We start from the raw sequence: 12,500 nt of genomic DNA on the forward strand, positions 1-12,500 counted from the left end.
CTTGAAATAAAGGATTGTGCAGTGGCACGTGAGAAAGATGAAGATACGAAAGGTCTGAGAGGGAGTGAAAAGAAGAAAGAAGGACAGAATAAGAGAAAGAGATAGAGAGCGAGAGAGAGAGAGAAAGAGAAAGAAAGAGAAGCTTGCAAATCGCGTGACGCAGGACTTGAATGGTCCGTCGAGTAGTGAATTGCCATTCATGCTGTAACTACTACTACGATGAAGTTACACACTTACACATGCAACTATACAGATATAATATAAACGTACTCGTAAATAGATATAGTATTCTTCTCTTTCTCTTTATTGTCTCTCTCTCTCTCTTTCACATATCATATATAATACACACACATACACACACACGCGCGCGCGCAATACACAACTAATCTGTCTCTTTCATCTCTTCATGTGATCCAAGCTTTTCCAACATCTTCCTTCCTCTCTTCCTATTGGTAAATAGTAAGAGTAACCGACTAGTGGTGGAAATGAAAGAAAATAGGAGGCGAGAGCCACATTCTCAGGCTTTTCGTGGAAGGCCTTACGACTCGTGATGCTTCACGAGTGGGCGAGTGCATTCCGCAAACTCGACTTTGAATAGTGAAACGTAGAACGAACGTTCCCCCTTATCCCTCCAGCCCCCCGCTCACTACCTTTTCCTTTTTCTTCTATTCCTCCTCGTTCTCCTTTTCTTGTTCCTCTTTCTCTGCATCAGCACCTTTTTCTATCACACCACTATATGTGTGTATGTATATTATAATATTAATGAATATACTGCCTTTAATCCCGGCAAAATTGTTTAACAATTATCAGAAATAAGTCTTCGTAATTAGTGTCATGACTATGGATGCAAACGAGACTAATTTATTACATTTATAGGATTTGAATATTTTAAATTAAATTGTGTCAAATTTATGTAAATAGTAAAACAACTAATTAATACCAAGATATATTTTAAATTGCCGTACGTGATAGCTTAATTAATTTTTAATATTTATCTATCTTTTTTATGGAATTTCTAAAATCTAATCTATTAAATTTAATTTTATGAAATTAAAAACAGAAAGAAACAAAAAATAGATTTATTATACGTGTTTTGAATCTTTAATGACGCATGCGTATGTGGTGCATCGTTCCACTTTCTCCAAACTATAAGAAATAGTATAAATATATTTGTCTGGAATAAAAGAAAATTGTCTTATGTCAGATCAGATTATAAAATATTTTGTACGATACATAGACCATCACGTAAGCTCATAAATTATTATACATTATATCAAAAACACGGTATAAATACTGTATTAACAACAATAAATTTCAAATAATTATTTCTTAGATTACGTTAAACATTTCTCTCTTTCTCTTTCTCTCTTTTTTTTAAGTAATTATGTACCAAACAAAAGAAAAGATAAATTAAAATAAAAAATGAGCAAATATAACGTAAAAATATAATAATTTAAACGAATTTATACTAAACTCGAATCAAAGTGAAATCTCGACGTAGCAAAGACGTCGAACTCAAATGCTTTTGGAATATCTTGGAAGGAACGAGTTTCGAGCGTTCCCGTTCCAATCGAATCGGTCTATTTTTCCACTTGGACTAGTTTTTATTCCACCGTAGCCGGGCGCACCGTTGGTTGCTTCTTCCGCGTGCTACTTCTTTTCTCTGATTGCAGCTATCGAGATAACCGGCTGCATAATTCATACCTTCCAAGGAACGGATGGATAGTTTGTAACGGTAGGTCTAAGTGACTTGGTGTTACCGAATAAAATAAAGGAAGAGTAAGAGAAAGAGAAGGAAAAGTAGAGAGAAAGAAAGATAGATGGATTATATAGAAAGAGAAAGAAAAAAGATTTAAATAAAAGAGAGGGAGTGTGGAGGAGGAAAGATGGAGGTCAATGTAAATTTTTGGACTGGCTCGCCACCGAGCCCACCACCAACTTTTTCAATGTATACACTTTTAAAAGCTCCTGCATAATTTAGAGCACCCTCGAGTACCTCTCTCCCCTCTCCTACACTTCACAACCCTCGACCTATCTTGTTCCAGAATTTGTACGTGCATGGAATTCAACCCCTTCTATTTTTTTATCTTTTTCTCTTTCTCTTTCTGTCACTCTATCTGTCTTTCTCTTTTGTAGTTTTTTGTCTATCTTACAGAGACTGGATGAAGTAACCATTTAATGCAAAGACTTCTTCTTCTACCACTTCTCCTTCTCTCCTCTTGTTCTTATTCCTATCTATCCTCTTTAAGAACAGTCATGTAAATTCACGATGCGCATCGATGTCCTTCCCTTTCCGTGTTTATGCTTTTCTATTATCTTTACTAACTGTTTCTAATTGTTAAACTTGCATTTTGAATTACGTATGAATAATACATTAAATATGCATATGTGTATGGCAATAAATTAAATGTAAAATAGTACATTGAATTAGTTACAATCTATTTAAAAAAAAATATATATATATATATATGTATGTAGGAGCGGTACGGGTGGCCTAAGAACAAAGTGACGTGAATGAACGATAAAGAACAAATGAAAAGAAGATAAGATAAACGGCCAACGGTCGATAAGAAGAAAGAGTGTCATACGTCTGAATGAGTATGTGTATGAAAGTACGTGTAAGATGAAGGGGATCGCTTTTTTCCTAGTATGTTTTGTTTATAAGATTTATAAGGTGGCACTGGCTTATCGCTAATTGCGTATGATCGCACCGAAGCATCTGGAGCATTCACGAACCGGAAGGAAGGAAAAAGGATTCGGATGTCTGGCGGTCGGGAATGGTTGAGAAGTTTCGAGAAAAAAAGTAAGAACGCGGTAGGGAGGCGATGTATAAATTAGCGGCGGAAAAGACCAACAAAGGGAGTTTTTTGGAGACCTTTGACGTGTGTGTTTGCGGTGGCGTATATCGGTCGATTATAAACCCAAATTGAGTTAAGTCGGATCACATTACGTTATCTAAGGATCATGAGACATTTATGTAGCGCTATTTCTATCATCTATTCTATTAAATCTTTTATAAGTAGAATTAACCTCGGTGTATGTTAATTACACACCTCTACACTGAACCCAATATTACATATATATATATAGATAATTAAGTTATAACAGGACGAAGTCCTAATAATAAGAAGAAGATAATTAAGTAATGTAAGTTAAGAATTTAAATATAAATTTAATGTATTGAGTTTTCCGGTAAATTCTATTATCTTCAATAGAAAACACGATTAAAATTATTCATTAAATTAAAAATAAAAACAAAACTTGATTCGTTATTTGTATTACAATATTTGCACAAAACTAATAATTGTTAAAATTATATCTACTATATATAGTCTATATATCCACAAAATATTAGGATAAACTTTTATTTGTATTACCAATAGTTATATTTATAAACTGCAACAACTCTTTTATAGAGATAAAATTATTTTAGAAAAAATAAAAAATAAAAATATAGAATGAATAATAGTCACAGCAATTAAATTTGAACATATATTAATTATTTAAATATGCACGATTTTTTAATTGAAGTATTTGAAAATTATAATGACCGCTCACGTAATTATAATAAATCATAAAATTAAATTAATGTCTCTAATACAAACTTTTAAGATCTCGATCGAAATATTGACAAAATTTCCTATTGGTACAAAAACAACAATTATAATATATTATAAAATTACTTTGATATATTATAACACAAACATTCGAGATCTCTTTCAAAAAATTTGAAAGCAAAGTGTGATTGCAAACAAAACAAATATAATAAATTTCGAACTAACATTACCGTTACTAGACGCTTTTAAGATCTTCATTTAAGTGTCCGAAAACCACTGTGACTGCACTTACAATTAGTATAATTTAGTAAACTATTCTCTGGTTTCTGGCATCTCGCCTACACATTTTGGACATCTATCTTTCTCTCTTTTTCTCTTTCTCTCTCTCTTGGTGTGGATCTACGAAAATACCATTCCCGGCAAAAGTCTGGATCGTTAAATCGCTGCTATAAATAAACCCGAACGGCCTTGGTCAACCTTCTTCGAGTTCGTCGACTCGAACCGGTACCTTCGCACGCGTGCCGAGTTATTTCGCTACGAAAGTACGACGAAGACGCATAGACATTGTGAAGAAGGGGAAACGAAAGAGTTTATTCCTTTGTTTTACGATACTTTATATAAAATTCGATCGTTAAAATCTTAACTTCTAACGTTTGATTTTAACGTAAATAAATTGACTCATAGTACTGTACCTAACGTTCCCCCCATTTTATTTCCCTTTTTTTAGTTATGTTTCGTTCTAATTTAACGATTATTTACGTAAATATTTGTATAATTTTTACTATACAATATAAATTGAGAAATTTTCAAATTCATTTACAACGATTTGTTCGTTGATACGTCGTTCTATGATTAATAATCTTTAATTAAAAAATCAAATCGTTTGTTAGACTCAAAACTTTTCCACCCAATTACATATAATTAAATCGATGTTCGTTTTTAAAATTTTGATATTGCTACATTTTGAAATAAATCAAAATAATCGCGTTGTAATATAAATAACTTTTTGTGTTCCACACACGTTACTAGTTTTCGTAAATATCTACGTAAACACTTTTCTATGGACGAATATTTCTGCTTCTTTATTTAGTTATTTTTATTTTATTTGTTACTTTTGTTCTCTGGTATTCGTTCCTCTTGGCTATTCGTTGGTTACTGCTGCATATATGGTAGCAGTACTATTTTATGATGCATCGAAACGTTAAATTCTAAGTTTTTTTTCCTAAACTCACACGACCCTTTCATTCCTCCTACCCCTCGCTCCTTAGCAAAGATTTTAGTATCGAATGCCAAAATGTTGATTTATCGAATATAACGAAAGTGATGTCAAAAATAAAACAAAAAAATATCCCAACGACAAAAATAAAACAAAAATATCTGTCCTATATATTTTTTTTTCAGGAAACAGTTCGTAAAATTCATAACGTTCGAGAACAACAAATCAAATATTTTTATTTCTTTTTTTCTATTTTTATTTTTTGATCGATGACTAATACCAATTGGATGTTGGCTTGAAAATATGTAAATCTGGAAAAAGAATATCTATGTTTAAAAAAAAAAGATAAAGGTCGACTGCTGCATAAAAGGAAATTTTAAATTTCGAACGTTATCCAATTTTCATTTATCTCTTAAGTAAGTTTCTCAATGTGTGTGTATGTTGGTTATATGTTGAGTATAAATATATCTTGACAATAGTAAATATGTATATACTGCTAAAGAGAATCTCTTGTAGAAGAGACAATTTCTGCATCAAGGTTTGTCAAGTGGTCATAAGGATCTTTTTATTAATATTTTAAGAATCAATACTTGGGAAAAGAGAATGGATAAATTTTAAAATAAATAATCAATAAATCAAGTACATCGAATTAAATTTTTATCAGTTTCGGTAGAAATTGTTACGTCATTTCTTGCACTTATATATATATATATCTCAATTTTATTATAATTTATCAAAAAAGAATATAGAGATAATTTTCTAAAAGTTACTTGCTATATTGTAAATATTATATAGTAATTTATTTTATTATAATATATTTTATACTGCAATAACATCTCTCTATACGTAATGTATTTTATTATGGAAATAATATAGTAATTAATATATACATAAGTGATATACGTTAGTGGGTTGAAAAGCTTTGAGCCTAACATAGAAACAATTTTTTGTTCGAACAAACTTACTTTTATTTAAAAAAAAAAAAGTCCTCTTTTCGATATTCTCAACTCCATCCTCGCATAAATTATTAAAATTAATAGAAAAATTATTTCATGCTTGATATGTACGAATTATTTAACTTTAAACAAATCTTATGCAATAATATGGACAAAATTCTCTCCTATAAAATAAAATTATATATTGATAAAAAAACTTTTTCTTTTTTCTTAAAAAAAACAGTTCTACATATAAGTCTTATAGCAATGACGTAACAATAGAATAGATAACTTATCAATATTTACTGATAATGTAGATGAGTCGTCATACGCAGACTAACGATCGTTATTCCTCGTTAATTTTCGTGACTTTCTGTCAGTTTCAAATTACGTATTAACCACGCATGTAGCTGGACCGAACACGATCGTATCAATGATCCGACATCTGACGCGTTCTCGAAATGATTATCCCACTTGCGGTCAGGATCGTTAAATATACGTACATACACATATAGGATATTTCTAAATATGTGTACATAACTTTAGGACTGGTTTTATTTCACGTAATATTAAAAGACAAATTGTCATACAATCATGTCCTTGTATTATACGCGTTGTTATATGATTTCCATAAAAACTGTTCAAAGTATCCACAGTATTATTAACTGATCTATTGCAAATTGAAGATTTTAAGTATCCTCGTAAATAAAAACCCAACGGATTTCGATCAAGCGATCGGGCTGGCCAATTAATTGGCCCTCCACGACCAATTCATTTATTTTGGAATTAAATGTCTAACATAAGATTAATGTGAATAGAAGATAAAAATAGTTTTAATTCAAACAATTTTTTTTTTTAGCATACCGAAACCACCTCCGTTATACTCACATATTTTGAAACACTTTGTATATATATATATATATCTACAATCAATAGTACTTATTCTTAACCCTACACTACACAGTGTATTAAGTCATAGTGTGATATATAATTCTTTGATTATACTAAAAATAAACCGTACCGTTCCACTTTTCTATAAATATATTTACTCGTAAAATTTATTCGTTAAATTTTTCCCAAATAAAAATTTACTTTTAATTCGTTCGCTTTGATCAAATCTTACTTGGAATTTTTAATCAAAGATTACAAGTAAAAAGATAAAAACAAATAAGATCATCAGAGAAAGAATTGAATCTTTTATTTTTCGATTGTAAAACGATAATAATGGCTGACCTGATTGAACGGAAAACCACGTGACCTGGCAACGCACGTTTCAAAACTTTCCCTCTGTGAGAGCACAAATTACTATACATACATATGTGAATATATGTATATATATATATGAGTACGATCGAGTTCACTCACATTAGAAGATAGGAACTTTTTTATTAGTATTTTTCTCTCTTATTCTCGAAAACAAAACTAACGTTTTAACTACAGAGCTCGAAAGAAGAATAGAAACGAGGAATTACGATCGGGAAATAAATGAGGCTCCATATATGTTTACAAGTAAATATTTACCTGTATCAACTGTGTAGAACAGAGATAGAACAGATGCAACTAGCTATAACTGGTTGGTTTCAGCTGGTTGATTGGTTGGTTACTTGGTTGCTTGGCTAACACGAGATATATCACACAATTTCTTCTTTTTGTCACAGCACTGCGAAACGAAGGATGGTCGATCGAAAGAAACGTTTTCCTCTACTAATATTTAAACGAAATTCGTTCTTTTTATTTATTTCACTTTCACTGACTCGATAAATTAAGGAAAAAGAAATCACAACCGTAAGTACAAAAAGATTATCGTATCTAATAAAAGATTGAAAAACAATTCGCTTTTTTTAATCTAAAAATTGACTAATAAAAGTAAATGCGATCATTTCGTATTTAATTTAATGTAAAAATCAAATTTGTCGAACTCTTGGTCGTTAAAATAATTTACGTATGTGAAGGTTCATTCAAATGAGATACACGACACCGTTAAATATTTCCGGTATGAAAAATTCGTCGGGTATATTAGACGAAGATTGCGGAACGCGTCGAACGCAGAGTAATACGGCTTTTTGATAACCGAATATTTCTTAAGTTCCACCAACGATAGTTAATAAAAAAACTGATCGTTTTTTATCCTTCTTCTTACATTAGCTTACGGTTAACTCGTAAGATCAGCGAAAATATTTATTTACGTGCGTACAATGACCTCGGGGTATTCGATAGAAAAACAATAATTTTGCTCCTTTGATGTTTTCTATCCGTTGATTTATTTTCGTGTTTTTTTTTCTTTCTCTCTCTATTATTCTCGCACTCTCGTTCACCCGATAGTTCGTTATCTTTATCTAACTCGTTATCACGGCGATAAAACAACTATTTTCACTAAAACGGAGAACAACGTTGTCGAGTAATTCCAGGAATGCGATAAGTTGTTTTTTTGTCTCTTCTTTTTTCATTCGTCAGATGAAAGGAGTACACATTATTGGGGGAAAATATCAACGTACACTTACACTAGGTTTTATTAACGAACGATTAAATGTCTGTTGTCGTCAGAACTTTCGAAAGTTCGTCTATTAATTCTTCAGAGGGACTGAAAAAGACGACGATGATGAAGAGAGAAAGAGAGAGACAATGAGAAACACGTCCACTCTCGACCGCGTCCGAAACAGCACTGAGAAGCTGAATACGAGAAACCACGAGTGGCTGAAGCCTCCCGCTACTACCGAAGGTTACCGAGCTTACTCGAGGACGTCCGAACTCGGTAGACTTGCTAGACGCGTTGACTTAAGCGTCACTTCCCTCTCGGCACTTCTCCGAGAAGGTTATCGTGTTCGATGAATTCTTACGACTCCTAACATAAACTCGACCTTGTGTAAACACTCCAGAACTTCGATTTATTTAACGAGGTACTACTATCATATATTTTTATTTTTATTACATAAATAAGAATTATTATTATTATTATTATTATTATTATTATTATTATTATTATTATTATCATCATAGTAAATATTATTTTTTGTTTGTTTTTAACTTTCTCATATCAAAATAGAAAATACATAAAAAGTGTAGTAAGAAAATAAAATCGTACAAATTCGCGAGATCACCAGCTATTTCTCAAAGGTTTCCTAAGCTCGACGTGTGATTTATGGTTGTTATCGCAACTACCGTATACAAGCTCGTAGTTCTTCTCGTTTGAAATTTGCTGCAAGTGCGTGATGGGAATCGTTTCACCTCTTAGAGCAAGACTTTTCGTGCGTCCTTTTCAGCTATAGCTTGCTGCTCCGTTTGTGAGCACGAGACAATGGATGGAAACTCGAATGCGAGATGTGCATGATTCGATACGATATAGTTCTAATTGGAAAGAAAATATAGAGTAGTAAATAATGTAGTTTAAGACTTATACTTTTTTGAAAAAAAAAAAAATAATCTCAAAACAAATTATAGCATTTCGTTTTAATATTATTCAGCAAATATGTATTTGTAATACTTAATAATGAAATTACTGAAAATTTTTCAGAGTCTAAGTATTCTTTATAAAATATTTCGTGATTTTCCATTTCACGTCTTTCATATTAATGTGATATTAAAGTAAGCCATGTAATCGGCTTTAAGGATAAGATTCTACTACAAAACTAACGTTTCGGCTTTGTTTTGCCTATAACTATTTTAAAACTTTGATAAAAGTATACGACAGATATATTTCTAAAGATTCCATTATATTAAAAAAAAAAGAATATTAGTAAATTAATAAACAACAACGAAGAGTATATTTAACCTACTCGTATTTAACCCTAGAATATAATAGAGAGAACTTAAGGAGTAACTCCTAGGAGTATGGTTACTAGCATATCTTATCCTCTTACATTCTAGAAACCTAACAACATCGAGACTCTACCTCATGCAACCTGAAAATGTTTAATGCAAACTTCCTTGTTTCGCAAGTATAGTACACCTTTGCTATCGATTCGAGGGAAAACAATTCTCGTATATGTGTGAGAATAAGTTCTAAAATATAATATACAGGCATATTTTATTTTTCCTTACACAAATACGGAAAAACTTTTTCCTCGATCTAAAATATTGTACTTTATATCATTTGATTTTAAATTATTTAAAATTATAATATCTATTTTACATATAAATATCAAATATTACACATATGATATAATTACATGTAAAGAAATTTATTAACAAAAATACGAAGGAACTTTTGATTTAACCCAATAATTGAATACCAGATAATTTGTTCCTATAATTTTATTCGAAAATTTAATTTAGTCACACATATACCTTTACATGAGATTATTTGAGCTAGAAGTTGATAAAAAAGAGAGAGAGAGAGAGAGAGGAAGAGAAAAAGAGAAGATAGAAATCTTCGCTCGAGACGAGTCATCCAAATCTTACAATTAGCAAGGTACCACGATATTTTAATTTGCAGTCCGGTAGAAGCAGCTGTGAATCCGTAAGATTCGAGGCATTAAGAGGTTTCTTCTCTTTTTCTCCGTTTCTTTTCTTCTTTTCCTCTCAACGGCACATCGTCGCTAGAAGAGTTACGTGTACTTCGTTGAAAATTTATTCACGATGACGAGCTTTTCACCAGTCGATGCGGTTTTCTTTAAAGGAAAGAGAATGATTTTTCAGCCGTAAGAAATAATAATAATAATAATAATAAAACATATTTTTTTAATGAAATATATATTTATTTATATATTATATCAATAAGTATGAAATGTCTGATTTCGAATTGAAAGTAATCGAAATGATCTCGGACGTTTAATATTTAATTATTTAATATAATAAAATAATTTTTACACATTTTCGATTACTTCTAACGTTATTTTGTGTTAAACGTAGTAAGTGTAAAGTTTTAGCGACGCCACCAATTGTAACAACAAAGATCTTTCTTTCAATTCAATCCACGATTTAATCAAATTTGATAAAGCTTGGAGAAAAGTCTCTGAGTCGAAACGTGGACACGTTCGTTGAACTTTGATCTTACATTCGCACGTTTTCTTTGTACATTCCAATCACGTTTAGACTTTTCTTTAAACTTTTTTTTTCAAAGTTTCTAACTCATAGAGTAGTGTTCTTCTATCGTAATATTGTTTTATTTTTATTTCGGTAACATCTAAAAAGGCTACATCGACGTTTCCTCATTTGCTCATTACACTTATAGTTTACAGTTTATCATTTTGTTTTATGGTTTCATTTTGATTTTATTTAATTACAGTTGAAAACAAGATAAAGTTATATAAATGTATTCATTCATCTGATTAGCTTTCATTTGATTGTTTAATTAATATAATTAAAGCTTACAAAAAAGAAATTAAAAAACAACACATATATATATGTATTTATTTATTATATTATTTATTATATTATTATATTATTATTTATATATATGTATTTATTAATTTACTAGCTGAGCACTGATTCACGAACTTATTCACTGATTGACTGATTCATTCACTCCTTTGCTCTTTCTCTCAAAACTCGTCTTTGTACGAGCGAAGGATCTGTAAGTTTAATTTGATGCGAAAGTCCAGTATGCCCGAGAGTGTCGCGACCGTTCTCGAAGGAACTTGATTGCTTTGTCCTCGGAGACTCTAATATGAATTACAAACCCGCTCCTTTCTTCTTTTCTTTTAGTTCCCCCTTTTCCTCCTTACCACTTTCTATGACTTCCCTCGTGCCGTCTATATACAATTCCTTTTTCAGTTTCCATCCGAAGAAATAGTGTTTCTTGGTGAGACCAGAGAACTAAGATCGTGACAGTTTCGTGGAAAGTTTATCGACTTTCCTTTTCCTACCAAGAAATCCTAACTCGTACCTAATACATAAACTATTACGAATTTTTTATTCCACCAAGAAACTATATCGTGGTATGTATCTTGCGGGATAAGAGAAGTTTGCTTTTGAAGAATAATTTTATCATTTTCTTTTTCAAGTTATCCAAGAAAGAAAAATTTTTCTTTAATTATGTATCAAAGGATTGATTATTATTTCATTAACTAAATGTTCAATAGTCTAGGAAATGATAAATTGTAATATTTAACTGGAGTATTTTTATTTAAAATATTTTGCTTCAATATCAATAATATTGTTTTTATTATGACAAAAAAAAAACATTAACAAAACAGTAACAACAAAAATTAAATATACTTTGTTAATAATATTAATTTAATTTTATAATAATTTAAACATTTTTATTAGAGTAATGTATAACAAATATTAAGAATGAAGTAATACACAATTTTTTTGTCTTTTTTTTTTATTATGCCATACTTGTGATAAAATATTTACTTGGCAATATTAATTCGATATAATATTAATTTTTGTATTTTTATTTCAATATGGCAATGGATTGAGAAAAATAACGATTATATATTAAATCAATATTACTAATATAATGACTAAAAGTGTTACTATGATATAATAAAGAAAAAAAAATGATATTTTACAAATATGTATGAAATAAGCGATAATAAAAAAACTATGATAATAAGTAACTTTTATAAAAAAATATAAAAATATATATAATTTAACAATAAATATTTATTTAAAAATACTAATGTTTTTTATTAAAGTAATAATATGTTTATTACTATAACGAAAAATCGAGAACGAACACGAATAAGCAAAGACATTTTGGTTCTCTTTTTATGATGTCGTAGTAATACGTTTGGTACTTTGCAATTTGAAGCAATATTTCGTAGAGCATCCGATAAGAACCGTAGAATAGAATCGAGATTAATACCAACCTCTTTTTCCGTGAAATCCACCGCCGTCGAATTCATC

At 30.3% G+C, this 12,500-nt stretch overlaps 1 protein-coding gene across 4 annotated transcripts in view; it reads right to left on the reverse strand.

Annotated features, from left to right (window-relative positions):
* LOC122516467 (mannosyl-oligosaccharide 1,2-alpha-mannosidase IA) overlaps positions 1 to 12,500 on the reverse strand; it is a 308,019-nt gene that overhangs the window by 75,254 nt on the left and 220,265 nt on the right. For 2 of the 4 annotated variants that reach the window (XM_043634290.1, XM_043634289.1), the window contains exon 1: positions 7,230 to 8,387. The exons of the other annotated variants lie outside the window; for them this stretch is intronic. The gene's annotated coding sequence lies outside the window, so the exon portion shown is untranslated. Of the gene's footprint in view, positions 1 to 7,229; positions 8,388 to 12,500 lie in introns of those variants that run through there. 4 annotated transcript variants of the gene reach the window in all.

This window comes from Polistes fuscatus, unplaced genomic scaffold (genome assembly GCF_010416935.1).
Source record: "Polistes fuscatus isolate 324 unplaced genomic scaffold, CU_Pfus_HIC Scaffold2, whole genome shotgun sequence".
Taxonomy (NCBI): domain Eukaryota; kingdom Metazoa; phylum Arthropoda; class Insecta; order Hymenoptera; family Vespidae; genus Polistes; species Polistes fuscatus.